The following is a 14,385-nucleotide window of genomic DNA, read 5'->3' as shown; positions in this document are numbered from 1 at the left end:
ATTATGAATTATATTTAGTATACAGTGCCAAGGGACTAAACAAGAAGAGGCCTCATTGGGCTAGGCACTGTGAAAAACAAAGCAATATATAGTTTCAGGATGTTCCTCTAACTTGCCATAAGAATAATCAGAAGGCTGGAGATAAGGCCTCTTTGTGAGACTTCGAGAGCGCCATCTGGTTAGTTTAACAAAAAGAAGATTAAGAGGTGACTTGACTGTGGTGTATAAATACCTACATAGGGGAAAAAATACTGACTATTAAAGGGCTCTTTAATCTAGCCAAGAAAGGCTAAATAAGAGCCAATGGCTGGCAGCTGAAACCAGACAAATTCAAATTAGAAATAAGGTACACTAGTTTTTTGAGTAGCAGCTGTGTTAGTCTGTATCCGCAAAAAGAAAAGGAGGACTTGTGGCACCTTAGAGACTAACAAATTTATTTGAGCATAAGCTTTCATGAGCTACAGCTCACTTCATCGGATGTTTTTTTAACAGTGATGCTGATTGACAGTGGAACAAGCTACCAAGGAAGTGGTAGATTCTCCATCTCTTGAGGTTTTCAAATCAAGACTGGATGCCTTTTGGAAAAATATGCTTTGACCAAACACAATTGTTGGCCTCAATAGAGGGGTAATCGGGTGAAATCCTACAGCCTGCATTATACAGGAGGTCAGACTAAATGGTCTAATGGTCCTTTCCTGCCTTAATTCTTTCTCAAATAGTTCATACAGTTTAAGAGCTACTTTGTTACACGCAAGTATATTAATATGGGTGATAGTTTGTATTATGTTCCACACTGAAGTTCCTCATCCACATAAAATATTTTGCTGGATCTTTATAACTTTGTGACAACCATTAACATTGCCAGCTCCTGTGTCTTCGGCTTTTCTAAGTCCAGAACATAGTTTAAACTGTTTGATGTTCCCATCTCAGCACCTCCTTTTCATGCAAAGGTGAAGAGTCATGGGTAATTTAGTCCTTGTCCATCCTGCAGACTTCATAATCCATTTTGTTTCAACAAGATTTTTAATATTGTGGTTCTATTTTCCTCTCCTATTTTATAAATGCATCAATGTAGCACAAAGAGGTGAAATCCCTCATCCAGTATCACAGCATGACTCATGCATAACATACCAGGCCACACTTCTGCCTTTAATTTTCATAATATTAGTCAGCTGAATGGCAAGTCAGAACATGTTTTGGAAAAGCACTTCCTTTGAAACTTACAGCCATGGCACCTTATGCTGTGCTCCAGATAGATCCCATAGCCTAGGCAAGTGGGGTCAGACTTGGTGAATTATTGACTAGGAGACCTTACAAGAATACCTAGGTGCTACAGTAAGTGGTGTTGGTCATTGCCTAGGTGGTGCTTTTCCATCAGCATCCTCAATGAACCAACTCATCAGCATGATATCATGCGATGGTGTGCTACAGGCATAGTATCTTTCCTTTTTTTTATTCTTTTTTAAAAAACTACAGAATCACTCGAGCTCTCACAGGAGACCCCTTTTATCTCTGGGAATATGTAATTTAAAAAAAAAAAACAAGAAAAAAGTGTGAGGGTTTGTTTGCTTTTTGTTTTTTGATATCACAACTTCTGGGCATTGGGTAGTTGACAGAACAGGTTTTATGCTGGCTATTTCCATTGTGTGATGCAGCATTTTGAAGACCCTCTGAATACCTTAGGCGGGCAATGCAACATTGCCTCCCCTGGGCTGCCTAATAATGCTTCCTCCACTGGGCCTACCACAGTCAAGGGCAATGGCTCTTTCTAGTGCAGCACCACTTGAGTTATCCAAGTTTCTCCTTTGACACAAAGCAATGACTACTGTCATGAAAGTCTAGTTCTTTGTGAAAGTACCCAGCTGGCTGGAAGATGGAAAAAGGCATAGCACTCGAGCCATTGCTGATTTCATCAATGCACCTGCATCTTCTCCCAGTGTCAGCTGGACTACCCCTTCCTGCTATCCACACTCCTCAGCTTGAAGCTGCTTCTGGTGCCCATTCCTGGTAGGCAGGAGTGTTGGAGAGGTGGATGAGCAGTAAGTTCTAGCACTGTGTTGACCGGTTCTTTTCCCCACCATCCAGAATGCACAAGCTTACCAACAGACTCTTGAGCTGAAAAAGTAATGTCATGTATTTGCTGCTTCAGCGAGTGACAAGTCCACTGAAACAGGGTAGAGCATAGGGCTAAATGCAAGTGCATACCCACATTCTAAGATTAGTTTGCTGACCCAGTTGTTTACCTGATCAGGTTGCTGGCTCCGCTTTTTACTTGGCTGTTCTTTCCTTGCCAGACAAGCAGGAATCTTTTCACATGTCCTAACACCTAAGATATACATTCTACATATTACATCCTACACACTGGTTCAGGGGCATCATTATATCTGGGGAGCTTCTTTCTCAAAGCAGAGGAATTACAACAAACCTTGCAGCTGCTTGGCTCCTTCCCTTTGCGTCACTTAACCCCAGCCTGCAGAGCCCTGTAGCCTTCTGGCTCCCTCTCAGTGGCTCTCCCCAGCTAGAGCAGCCTCTAGTCCTGTGCTCATGTTGCTTTGTCAAAGATCTCCTGTGAGGACAAGGCCCATGTGGCTGAAAGAAGAGAGGAGGTCACAGGAGCTGTTTAGTTTCCTCACCACCCTTGCCTTTTCTCTGAAACTGGAGCCTATTGTGGGGGCAGGCGTTCTCCCCATCTAGCCCCATTTGTGCTCTATCAGAGAGGAGCAGCCCCAACAAAGCAGCAGCTGCTTTTGCAAAGGTGTTGTCCTTTCTGAAAGGAGCTCCCTCAGAGCGCCTCTGTAAAATTAACCAAACTGAAGGAACTCCTGTAACAACACTTCATTGTGTAGAGCTGGTGCATAGTTGTTAGTGATTGCACACAACCCCTCCTAACACAAGCAAGGTAATGAAAAGCTGAACCTTAATAGTTCATCTCATCCACCTGGAGGCACATACCTATCCACTATGCACCACTATCTTTGCTCTGCCCTATCAGGTAGATCTGCCTTCTAGCACCTCCCCAATATTCTTCCTGTACTGCAGGTGGGCTGCTGAGAACAAGGGTTAGTCCTTATTAAACCCATCTAATTAGTGCATTGAAATTCACTCTTTTTTTTGCAATGGAACTTCATTTCCAGTTCACAAAAAACCCTGCACTTGTCCTTCTAGTTTTAATGTATTCAATACTCCTGCTTAAATCACTATGGAAAACTGCTGACTTAGCACTCAGTATCCACTGTAAAACCAACTTTTCACAGTGAGCGTTCTTCCAATTATGTACTCAGTCTAGCACACTGTAGTCTCCAGTTTGAGGGGACTTCTTTCCTGCTTGGCATTCAAGTGACAGCCTTAAGTCTGCTGTAGTGACCATGCTCAGAAGATGTTTCCTGTTTGGTGTGCACGTAACTGCCTTGGTGTATGTGATCATGTAAAAATTTTTACCAGTTCTGCTAAAAGAACTGTTGCTTATCTGCTCTGTGGAGCAACCACTGAAGGCCATCACGCACTCATACACCAAGCAAGTTCATTACATTGCCCCCCAGCCTTACACTTATCACTAGCCTATACTTGTTCTAACAAAGACACATATCTTCATGAGTTTCAGAGTAACAGCCGTGTTAGTCTGTATTTGCAAAAAGAAAAGGAGTACTTGTGGCACCTTAGAGACTAACCAATTTATTTGAGCATGAGCTTTCGTGAGCTACAGCTCACTTCATCGGATGCATACTGTGGAAACTGCAGAAGACGTTATATACACAGAGACCATGAAACAATACCTCCTCCCACCCCACTCTCCTGCTGGTAATAGCTTATCTAAAGTGATCATCAAGTTGGGCCATTTTACCAATTTATTTGAGCATGAGCTTTCGTGGAAATGGCCCAACTTGATGATCACTTTAGATAAGCTATTACCAGCAGGAGAGTGGGGTGGGAGGAGGTATTGTTTCATGGTCTCTGTGTATATAACGTCTTCTGCAGTTTCCACAGTATGCATCCGATGAAGTGAGCTGTAGCTCACGAAAGCTCATGCTCAAATAAATTGGTTAGTCTCTAAGGTGCCACAAGTACTCCTTATCTTCATGTGTGTTACTGTACATACAGACCCTTTACATTATGTACATTAACTATAGCAGTCCGTACCAGTCCTGTTCTAATAGACTGCATAACTCTATGCTGAAACTTTTAAAACTAGCCGGACAAATGCACTAGTACAAAGGAAACCTTTTCTTCCTCCCTCCTTGCTAGTTACCTAGCTTTCTCTCTAATACAATGGGAGAGAGAGAGCAGCAAGAAATCTCTCATCCAAACCACATGATTCCCTCCAAAAGGAATTGAAGGAAGTGCAGGATATGATGCTGGAACTGAGAGCTAAGCCTCTAGCTGTAAATAACTAGACTCTCTGGAGTTGCAGGTTTATATCTAGGCAAATTTTCTTTCAGTCCTCCATCCTGCTACGGTCAAGAAATCGGAGTTCTATGTCACTTGTGTCACATACGAGGCCCGTATCACCTGCCTGGGCTGCTGCGAATCTGTGGCTTCTTTCACGAGTATGGATTGATTGCCGAGGTGTTAGTCAAAACTTTCTCCTCTTTTCCTTCCTTTCAACACATGCTTTGGACATGGGGGGCATGGATCAGTGTTCATGATGCACTCCCCGTCAGTACCTGGCCCAAGCCGGGAAGCAAATACTCCAACCAGCGGACCAAACTTGGTGATGACTCCTGGTCGCATGCCACCTGAGGCACATTGCGCATACACTAAGAAGAACACATGCTCTGTGTAGCTTGGGAGGCACAGTGCTTGCTACCGTCTACTCTAAAAGCTGCTCCGTTTCAGTGGTGGTGTCCATGAAGCACGCTGGGCTCCTTCTTGGGAGGAAAGGCGCCAAATAAATTATTACATAGACATACTGGGCCCAGTTCGTCAGCAGTCCCTGAATTTCAACCGAGTTTCATCATGGATGAATTCAGCCTGCTTGTATCTATTCTAGTATCACAAAATAACCAGATGCCAGTTGCTTCAACATGGTTTAGCCACTAGAGGGTGGTGTAGAATACAATAATGGTCTCCGTGGCTTCTACAGAGCAGCATGGATCAACAGCATGATGTGCTGCTCAATGTATTTTCAGAGCTGTTCCTCCCTCAGGGCTCAGAATTATTAAATCTAGATAGGAGCCCTAGCCCAAAAACTCAGATTGGAACATCACCAACCACAAGGCTACAAAGTACACAGAAATATAAACAGCGGTCAGTGGGAAAGATGAAGTTTGAACAAAGTCTTTCCTGACTCCCAGTTCAGTGTCCTTGCCTAACTGGTGTTGCTAATTCTTGCGATGGGTGTTTTTGTTTTGTTTTTGTTTTTTTTTCTTAAAACCTTACCTCCCGAGGGCAAGTGATTACATGGGGCTCTCAGCTTCCATTTTAAAACCGTGTCTGCCCCTCATGTTTGCTGAGAGAAGTGGGAAAATTTGATGCCCTAAAGCAGTGGTTCTCAAACTAGGGGCACCGTTTGATCAGGGAAAGCCCCTGGCGGGGCAGGCCGGGCCGGTTTGGTTACCTGCCGTGTCCACAGATTTGGCCAATTGCAGCTCCCACTGGCTATGGTTCACCGCTCCAAGCCAATGGGGGCTACAGAAAGCGGCGCGGACCGAGGGACGTGCTGGCTGCCCTTCCTGCAGCCCCCATTGGCCTGGAGCAGCGAACCGTGGCCACTGGGAGCCGCAATCGGCCAAACCTGCGGACGCAGCAGGTAAACAAACCGGCCCAGCCCACCAGGAGCTTTCCCTGAACAAGTGGCACCCCTAGTTTTAGAACCACTGCCCTAAAGGTTCAAAGCCCAGAAGACAAACTTTGGGTTCTTATGATTTTTGTTCTTTTTTTGTTTTTGAAATCTCTTGATTTGTTTTTATGAGGGTTGGCGATGCTGCCTATGGTAAAAGGTATTCTGATGCCACGTTCTCCTTCCCCTGCCTCCCCCGGCAAACAAACCTGTTGGATATTGGCCTTTGCATTAAACCAGTGGAGGCTTTTCTCTAAACCTCTCTTTATTTAAACAATACCTAGCACAGCTCCAAGAACCTGCGGTAAGCTTCAGCCTGCCCTCGACTGTTCTGCCTCCTGCACTCCAGCAACCCGCCTTCCAAACCGAAGGAAGATCCTTTGCCACCGCGTCATTGCACAATAGCAACTGTTCCATGCAGCGGGAGCCTGATTCAGCTGCAGTGGGGGAGGCTGGAGAGCTCTGCCTGCCATGTGAAGCTGAGACTACCTTTACTCAAGATGGGTGACGTAATATCTTTTATTGGACCGAGTTGGCCCAGTAAAAGAGATTACCGCACCCACTTTGTCTCTCTAATATCCTGGGATACGCGGCTACAATTACTCAAGGTGACAGCCTCTTGGCTCTTTTTGTTTTTGCTGGGACTGAAGCTGAAGGTGGCCCCTAGGCTCTATGGTTAGGAAACTGTGAAGAGAGAATCCGTGCTACAAACCTTGGCCCAGCTGAGGCACTTGGGAGATGGAAATTACAAGCTCCAGCACTGGGAGCGCTCCAACCTCTGAAGCCGGGGAATACCACGGTCCAGGAGACCTCTCGTAACAGGAGGCTAATACCTTCATAGAATGTTTCCACTGTCCGTGACCTCAAGTACAACCTTATTCGCCAACCCCGCCTCCACTCAAACACACAACGTATTGCATGCTGTTGCGTGCATGTAACCCACAAATCTGTGTGTGCTACATCATCTCTTCCTCTGACACGGAGGATGTGGGCTTGTTATAGCTGCCTCTTCTACTCAGACCATAGTGATGCATGTAACGAGCTCTAGAGCAGTGGTTCTCAACCAGCAGTACGCGTACCCCTGGGGTATGCGGAGGTCTTCCGGGGGGACATCAACTCATCTAGATAGTTGCCTAGTTTTACAACAGGCTGCATAAAACGCACTAGCAAAGTCAGTACAAAGTAAAATTTCAACGCTGGTTGAACGCTGCTCTATACACTGAAAAGTAAGTACAATACTTGTATTCCAATTTATTTTGTAATTATATGGTTAAAATGAGAACATAAGCAATTTTTCAGTAATCGTGTGCTGTGATACTTTGGTATTTTTATGTGTAATTTTGTAAGCAAGTAGTTTTTAAGTGAAGTGAAACTTGGGGTATGCAAGACAAATCAGACTCCTGGAAGGACAGTAGTCTGGAATGTTTGAGAGCCACTGCTCTAGAGGTCCGCAGCTTAATCCTTGCTGTTGGCTGTCACACACATCAACCCTGAGTATTTGCTGACGTGGTAGTTAATGTTCCTTATCAGTTGGCGAAGAAGAATGTGCCTTGTGATCAGGCAGAGTCTGTCACCTGAAATGTGCCCTGTGGGTATTTGGACCAGGTAACTTCTAAGGGGCCCCATAACTTGGTGTACCTTTGTTCCTTAGGTGTTGTAGAGGAGAGGAGTAGGGCATGTTGCATCTAACCGCCTTTAATCCCTCTTTAAATAGAACTTTTGTTCAGAGTGAGCCACACATCAACCTTACCTTCAGTAAATTCTTTCCATCACTTTTGCTGCTCTGCCTCAGAAGATCTTTACTCCCAGATGTTGGGTGGAGGAGAGTGGAGGTTTGTGGTTCTCGTGAAACAGACACAAAAGCCAGTACGCCCTCGTCAACTCCTCATGCCTGCTTTTGAGCCCACCAAGCTCATTCAAAGCTAGAGCTTTTGCAGGGATAACCGTGTTTAGTGAGTGATTTATATACCCTAGATACAGCAACCAATGCGTAAGCACCCACCAGGTTGGGCTTGTAAGTGGGTAGTCCCATCCGCAATAAAACCATAGTGGGGGTAGGGATGCTCCTTAGGAGGTCATGGATTGCAACGGTTGCCATCTCTATAGTATTGTACTTGGATATACTGTTACTGGCATTAGTATAGGTACGGATCCAACCCACTGGCCTGTATATGAACTGTGGCTGGTGGGAGAGTTTGAAAGCCAGATCCTAATTATGGGGTGCTTCTATATTAGTGTAGGGTGGCTTCTCTCCTTCAGCCCTGAAGTGATCTTCTGTTTTTTCACCTACCGCTTAGCCCCTTTAACCCCACTCCCTGCTGTCTTCACTTCTGAAGGCAATTGTCTGGGACTCCTGGTAGCTCCCTAGATAGCAAGATTTTGAAAGGAGATCACCTTCATGTGCTAGCCACCATTTCCTGTGCCAATAAATTGTCTTCCACTGTACGGTTAGCTAGCCCTGAACCTCAAAGAGCTGCTGTACTTGTAGACATAATTGCTGAGTTAGTGATATTAAATATGTTGCTTTTTTCAAGCACTCTGACCAGCCTGGACTGCTATCTGCACAATACCTTCCAGGGCCATGAAGGGCACTAAACAGAGCCAGATCCCATGAATGAGTTCACTATTAAGCACTGAAAGGCTACCTGAGACTGCATTTCAAAGCAAGAACCTTGTTGTACAACCATGTTTTGTGTATGTCTGAAACACATTGTGCCTGAACTGTATCCCATTCTTTTGTTAGATCAATGAAGACACTCAACAGATCCATGGTTTGTTTGATATGTTCTTCTTGTATTTGCCTGATACTAGAAATCATGTCTCTGGTGCTACGGCCAGGTCTGAATCCGCACTGAATCTCCGGTAGTTTGGCTTCTGAGACAGATGAAATCAGTCGGTTCAGGAGGACACGAGCAAAGACTTTTCCAGCGACAGATAGGAGAGAGATCCCACAGTAGTTACCACAGACCATTTTGCTGCCTTTATTTTTAAATAAAGGAATAATTGTGGCATCTTTGAAGTCTTGTGGCATTTCTTCGTTGTCCCAGATGCCAGTAAGGATCCTCTGGAGTGCCATTACCACGTTTGGACCTGCAGATTTATATATTTCTGCAAGTATTTCATCTCTGTCTGAGGACTTTCCTGACCTCCTCATATTGATTGCCTTTTCTTTTTCTTCAAGTGAGTATGGTGAGTCAGAGTGGTGCTGAACAGGCTTTTGAAGTATCTGATTAATAGCACTTGTTTCAGTTGAGGATGGTCTGTTCAGTAGTTGGCTGAAATGTTCAGCCCATCTCTGTTCCATGCCATGTTTGTCTTTGACTGTCCTGCCATCAGCCATCATGAGCGAACCTGTGCCCACCTTTGAAGGTCCATAGACTAGCTTCAAGAAATCAAAGAACTTCTTTGTTTCATTTTAGAGACTAACCAATTTATTTGAGCATAAGCTTTCGTGAGCTTCAGTTCACTTCATCGGATGCATACTGTGGATTTTCTACAGTATGCATCCGATGAAGTGAGCTGTAGCTCACGAAAGCTTATGCTCAAATAAATTGGTTAGTCTTTAAGGTGCCAAAAGTACTCCTTTTCTTTTTGCGAATATAGACTAACACGGCTGTTACTCTGAAACTTGTTTCATTTGTTTCCACATATATTTGAGTGTCTTCTGCTACCTTCTCCCACCATTTATCTTGTATTAAGCACAGTTGTCTTTGTGCCTTGCTTTGTAGGTGTTGTTGTAATAAATCGTGTGGAATTGGCAATGTGAGCAGATGCAACTTGAGCCGGTAATACTGCACGGGAGATAGGAAGGGGTAAAACAGGACACTGCTGAGGCCACCTGTTCTTATCCCAGAGCATGGCTGGGCAAACTATGGCCCGTGGGACCAGATCAAGCCAGCCCACAAGCTCCAAGCTGGGGCACTGGGTCGGAGGCTGCACCACGCGGCTCCCAGAAGCAGCGTCATGGCCCCGCTCCAGCACTCTAGCCAGGGTGCAGGGTTGGGGGCTGCTCCAGCTCCTATGCGGCGGTGCCTGCAGATGGGGCAGTGTGCAGAGCCATCTGGCCGCGCCGCCGCATAGGAGCTGGAGAGGGGACATGCCACTGCTTCCGGGAGCCGCTTGAGGTAAGCACTGCTCGGATCACCCCTGAGCCTCTCCCCATAGCCCAACCCCCTGCCCCAGCCCTGATTCCCCCCTCCCACTCTCCAAACCCCTCTATCCCAGCCCGGAACACCCTCCTGCATCCCAAACCTTTCTTCCCCAGAGCCCGCACCCCCATCCGGAACCTGCACCCCTTCCCGCACCCCTGCCCCAGCCCTGATTCCCATCCCACCCTCTGAACCCCTCAGTCCCAGCCCAGAGCACCCTCCTACACCCAAAATCCTCATCCCCAGCCCCACCCCAGAGCCAACCCCCCCAACCAGAGCTCTCACCCAAACCCCAATTTTGTGAGCATTCATGGCCCGCTATACAATTTCTATTCCCCAATGTGGCCCTCAGGCCAAAAAGTTTACCCATCCCTGCCCCAAACCCACCCAGACTCAGTACTTTGCTGAGGAGACCTCCATCTGTGGGCACTCACACCCATACAGCGCCTCCTGTCTCCCCAGCCACGTGGCCTTTCGGAAAGGGAGGAGACTGCTAGTTACTGAACCAGGTAGAAAAACTGTAGAACCAGTTTAAGCAGGGACATGTGGGCATGGATAATATCTTCTGCGGTTTGGACTGGTCTGTGCTATTCTTTAATCAAAGCGAGCGTCCTTCCTAAAATGAAAGGAGCGGGGAAAACCCCATAGAGCGTAACGTTCAAAGTAAGGTCTACCGGGGGGGACACGGTAGCTGTTAGCGTCTGACCCACCTTGCTGTTTCTTGTAAATGATCTGGATTCAGTAACTGGAATAAACTGCTGACTGCTACCCTCAGTTCTGCTTAAAAGCAGAGCTTTCAGAATTTGAGCAAGTTTCTACCTTGTAATGGAAACCTTCTGGAATCGAAAATCTGATGTGCCTCCCACAGCTGAAAGACTCGGGTAGCCACGCGATGACTAACCCTACCCCAGAGCTTCAGAACCATGAGCCACGGGCAAAAGCTCCGGTATCACAACAAGATCTTTTAAAGCAAGGCGAAGGCATTCCTGTAACATGCCTTGTGTCACGGGGGGGGGGGGGGATTCATCTGGAACTTGCCCAATGCAAATGGCTTGTAAGGCATTATTCAGCCTTGTGGTTTTCCTCCCTTCCCTTGCTATAATCTGTTGCAAGGTAATGCTGTTTAACTGCTTGCTTAGAAACAGACAATTACCTGCCTTCAGCATGGACCATGCCCTTTCGCTAGGAATGTTTTTATGGCAAGGGTGGCCAAACTGTGGCTCGCAAGCCTCATTCGGCTTTTACACTTTAAGTGTAGCTTGCAGAGCTCCCTGCCACGCACCTTCCATCCCCCATTCTTCACCTACTAAACTTGGGGTGGGGGTGAGGATCTTGGGGCTTCTGCCTGTGGTTTACACTTCTAGGAGAAAATGTCCCTTCCCTTGGGATAAAGTGAGGACAAACATCATGTTTGTCTAACCTACTCTTTAAAACCTCCAGTGACAGAGATTCCACAACCAGGGTCAGCTTTAAGACGGGGAGGCACTATGGGCGAATAGCCTAGTTTTTCCCAGGATGCACTGATATAAACACAGCTGTGAAACGTAGGTGTGTCAACACAGCCGCTCTTTCACAACGCAACCAAGCAGGTCAAAGTCGGCTCCTTCTGAGACAGTTGTGTCACCAAGTCAGCTGAGAATGTTGCCAGCTGGGGTTACAAAAACCGAATGATCCTTGAAGTGCAGGCCAGGCCTCAAACCTCAAACTTTTTTCCTAACTCGTTCAGGCAAAATGATCTCATCTGGACATGAGTGGTTTCCAATTGGCCACCACTGCCAGCCAATTGGAGAGCTCCATCCATCCTGCATCCAGTGCTTAATTTGTAATGAAAGAGGTACCGGGGCTCAAGCAATATTGTTACTTTCATAACTTGCCAGCCCTGGCAAGTCCCGCAAGTTATGCACTGCCTGCATCCTAAAGCCATTTCATCGCTTCTCAGTCAAGGTATTTCTCAGCTGGCATAGCTGTATCATTACAAATAATGGGCAGACTAACCATAATCCGTACTGCTGGTTGCAAGCATTCAAAAATCATGAGTCATATTCCCCAGAAAGGGTTTTTTTTAAAACCATTTTTTTTGCCTTCTCATTTCCGAGCCTGTAGAGTTCACTGGGGTCACATTTTCTATGCACCCATGAGGGCTAGACACTTGTGTTTTTAAAAGGAAACCTGAGATTCTCCTCCAATGACATGGATCCAGGAGCAGAGGGTTAGGAAAATTGGCAGATTCACAACAAAATCGAGAGAGTTGGTGACACCGCATATTACTGCCAGCAGCTACGATTACATTTCTTCATATAGCCACTTGACTCCAGGAGCTGTGGCTTTAAGGAAAGCCATAATTATCATGAGACTCATGGCAAAATCATGCAAGTTGGCAACGTTGCTAAAATCAGAACCAGCCTAGCCGGAACTGGGGATACAAGATATTCCTCAGGGCAAATCCCCCGCCCCCAAAGCAGCTGGTTAGACTTCAGTGTCTCCCCCACCACAGCATCCCCTCCGGTAAGGTTCTGCCTACCCAGAATTATGCAATACGCTGGCTCTGAATTTAATGAGATTCCAGGAAGTTTTTGGTTTCTCTTTGATAGATGAGCTGCTGCTGCACTTCCTGAAGGAGGCTGCCCCGCTTGATCACTCCTGTGGGCTGACTTGGTCTGCAGGGGAAAGCAGCAGGGGAGGAGAAGGAGTGGGGCAATGAGATGGACCGGCATAGGAGACTTAGCTCATTCAGAGGCAGGAGTCCAGTCCACGCTGGGCCGTTTGATCACTGAGTAGCGTATGGGGGTGGGGACATTTGAAAGTTTCATTCTTTTCTCTAGCAAAAGAGTAACAGGGCCACTGATTTTAATATCGCAGCAGAACCACATTAAATCACACTCCTAGTAGAATACTTTGCTCTGATCTAGTACTAGCTGGTCTCCCTCACCCACAGAAGTGGGTCCGATGAAAGATGTTACCTCCCCTGCCTTTTCTCTCTTCCATAGTCCTCTCATCCATAGACCTCAAAGCTATTTATGAAGGAGAGGGTGGCCCAGAGCCACAAAGGTGAAACCAACGGGAGTGAGGCACTGACATGCCTTTGATGGTCTGGGCCTAAGTGTCGCTATTTCAGGTTTAAAGGGCAGAGAGAAGGGTGGAGTGACTTGTTCACCATCACAAAGTGAGTCTGTGACAGAGTCAGCATTTGAACCCAGGACTCTTGATGCAGATCAGGGGCTGCAGCAGAGTCAGTCTCTGGGCAACCTAATGGGCACAGCTGGGTGTAGTAGGCTGCCTGGCTGGCTCCACCACCTTCCTGGAGGGAAGAGGCAGCAGGCCATCTCCAAAGCACAGTACAGCAGCAGTTTGGCCGCTGCTCAAAGCATTTGCCCCTGGCTGGGGTAGTGCCTGGTGTGTGCTTGTTCTGAGCCCTGCTCATCTCTTGCCTTCTTCCAGGTAACCTGGCTCTGGCATCTGGTTTCCAGCTCGGATGCTGGGTTTCTCTTCCTGGCTACTGTCTCCTGCGCTAACCACTAGACTGACTGACTGTCCACATCCCTGTTTCTGACCACTCTCAGCCCTCTTCTCAGACCAGAGATCATTCCCCTAGAGCAGGGGTGGGCAAACTTTTTGGCCTGAGGGCCACATCGGGGAATAGGAACTGTATGGCGGGCCATGAATGCTCATAAAATTGGGGTTTGGGTGAGAGCTCTGGTTGGGAGTGCAGGCTCTGGGGTGGGGCTGGGGATGAGGATTTTGGGTGTAGGAGGGTGCTCTGGGCTGGGACTGAGGGGTTCAGAGGGTGGGATGGGAATCAGGGCTGGGGCAGGGGTGCGGGAAGGGGTGCAGGTTCCGGCTGGGGGTGCAGGCTCTGGGGTGGGGCTGGGGATGAGGAGTTTGGGGTGCAGGAGGGTTCTCCAGGCTGGGATCGATGGGTTTGGAGAGTGGGAGGGGGGAATCAGGGCTGGGACAGGGGGTTGGGGAGAGGCTCAGAGGTGTAGGCTCCCAGCGGCGCTTACCTCAAGTGGCTCCCGGAAGCAGCGGCATGTCCCTTCTCCGGCTCCTATGCAGAGGCGCAGCCAGGCGGCTTTGCACACTGCCCCATCCGCAGGCACCGCCCCTGCAGCTCCCATTGGAGTGCTGGAGGGGGCCATTGGAGCACTTAGGAGCCGGAGGGTGGCCAGGCTGTGGTTTCCGGGAGCCACATGGTGCGGGCCCCGATTCTGCGCCCCAGCTGGGGCACTAGAGTGGGGCCTTAGTGTGTGGTGCGGCCTCCGACCCAGCTCCCCAGCCGGAGCAGCCCCCAACCCAGCGCCGCGGCCGGAGCGGGACAAGCCCCAGACCCCGCTCCCCAGCAGGAGCTCGTGGGCTGGCTTACAACTGCTCATGGACCAGATCCCCAGAGGCGAAAACCTGGGAGGTGCAAACTGGCAAACAAATGCAATTTTCAAAAATCCAGGATCGCGCATCAGAAATGCA

Source organism: Lepidochelys kempii, chromosome 7, assembly GCF_965140285.1.
Source record: "Lepidochelys kempii isolate rLepKem1 chromosome 7, rLepKem1.hap1, whole genome shotgun sequence".
Lineage (NCBI taxonomy): Eukaryota > Metazoa > Chordata > Testudines > Cheloniidae > Lepidochelys > Lepidochelys kempii.
This window is presented reverse-complemented; position numbering follows the sequence as displayed.